At 43.6% G+C, this 1,966-nt stretch overlaps 1 protein-coding gene across 1 annotated transcript in view; it reads left to right on the top strand.

Moving 5' to 3' along the window:
* LOC109482107 (probable proline dehydrogenase 2) overlaps nt 1-1,966 on the top strand; it is a 9,677-nt gene that overhangs the window by 2,656 nt on the left and 5,055 nt on the right. The gene's annotated exons all lie outside the window — the stretch shown is intronic.

Raw genomic sequence — 1,966 nt, 5'->3', positions numbered from 1 at the left:
TTGGAAAAGGCGGAGGTGGATAAATTAAAGATCACAATGTTTTCCTTGTGACCACAAAATACACCCGAGTAAGGGTGTGGTCACACTCGTCGTACGAACATAGTACGATCCCAAATTCCTGGAATGCTAAATATACATGTCATATAAAATTAGCCACAATTTAGCTGGATTGATACCGAAAAGGTTGTTACATCTTTTGATGTGGTTTGATATACCATGATCTACGACAATCGCCAATGTCAGCTTGCAGTTTTTAAAGAAGACACAAACACTTACCGTTGTACGTCTTCCAAGAACGGCTGACTTGTCCGAAACAACCAGTGACAAAAGAACGAGAACCGCTACGAATGTGTTTGCCCGCATCGTCTTCAGTGTCGTAGCCTGTATTGCAATCACTACTCGTCCCCAGGTAGGTATGGTGAGTGGAAACCTGTTCTAAGTCCAGTTTTTCCCTCGTGGCGAGATCCAAGGACCTGGAATGTCAGTGACGCCAACCTACGCCCACATCCGAACATAATTCTTTTTCATTTCACATCCGCAACAAGAAGACGTCATCGCTCTGCCTCTTGTTGTCATAGACGTCCGGCCGAATTCCAGGAAGCCAAATTCCAGGAAGCTTCTGATGAAGATAGGACGCAGCTAACCTAGTCTTCAGTGTCAGGCGCACATGTACGCACCACCTAAGACGATACGCATGTGCACGGAACATGAGAACCCCGTTACGTAATAGACCCCAAAGACTAAAACATACACATGTACTAGTATACACTTTCTTTTGCTACTGATTACTGCATCATGATATCGTTTATTATGTTGAAAATGTGGACACACATATCTTGGCCGTATTGTTGCAGTATTGTTGCCCATCATATAGTTTGCATAGCAACCATAAAATTTACTTGCTGTGTCCTAAGATGGGTATACAGTTAAGCGAGGATCAAAAGGTAATTTCGTAACCTTGGCAAACTATCCAGGCTTATAGGACGCACCATAGATTTTACAACTCTTTCTGACAACGCTAAAACTGACCTTTTACTCCGTGGTAGTCCCGTATTCTCATCAGTTGTTAACTCCAATATATTATTACTTACCCAAAACTTTATCACCACATCAGAACGTTTTTAAAAGATTTCAATTTCCCCCTTTGTTATTCCCTCTTTGCCACCATTTATCATTGGGTGGGGATCCGGACTTGCGCTTTTGAATTTCCTGTATATACTGTTTTTGCCTGTCCTAAAGTTGCGTTTTTTTCTTTATTATATGTATTTATTTCAGTGGTGCCGTCAACATAAGTGCTTTCCACTTGAGTGCGGCACCACCATGTCCTGTACCTTTTTCCATGTGAATGAATAAAAAAAAAACCTTGGTGTCCGACCAGCTCTTCAGGGTACCACGCAGTCAATCTCGCTGGGTCTGGATGAGAACCCAAGCCAAAGTTCGAAATGCGACTCACACGAGAAGTGGTCTATTCTCGTGACGACACGAGAGTGAGTTGAGTGGTCGGTACCGATTTACCGAGCTGCTAGCCAATTGGGCATAGCGTAGTAATGACCATCAAGTCTACTGGCATCTATAATTGCTATACTTCAATCAGTTATCTAGACGGCCACCATGGGGCTGCTGCCGCTGCTTTTAAGTTCCTCCGTTTTATGATTGGGAACGTCTGGATGGAGATGGATTCCTGAAAAACTACCGTCTAACAGAGAAGATGGCTTGAAAAGAGCGGCCATCTAAGACAAGTATTGTGATCCTAGCGCTGATTGTTCAAGGGTAGGAGCAGGGCAGGGGAACGGTGTTCAAGCCCCGGGAGCGAAGAAATGGGGATGATGAGCAAATGAAGTTCATCATTGGAGCTGAAAAATGTCGTCATCATCACCTCTATCATCCTGACCTGCACAGTATTTGACTTTACATCTTTTTGAAAATTACACGCCCGACAAGTCTACGACCTCTAGATGACACCATC

This window comes from Branchiostoma belcheri, unplaced genomic scaffold (assembly GCF_001625305.1).
Source record: "Branchiostoma belcheri isolate BF01 breed outbred unplaced genomic scaffold, Haploidv18h27 scaffold59, whole genome shotgun sequence".
Taxonomy (NCBI): domain Eukaryota; kingdom Metazoa; phylum Chordata; class Leptocardii; order Amphioxiformes; family Branchiostomatidae; genus Branchiostoma; species Branchiostoma belcheri.
Note: the sequence above shows the minus strand (reverse complement) of the source record. Positions and strands in the feature narration are given on the sequence as shown.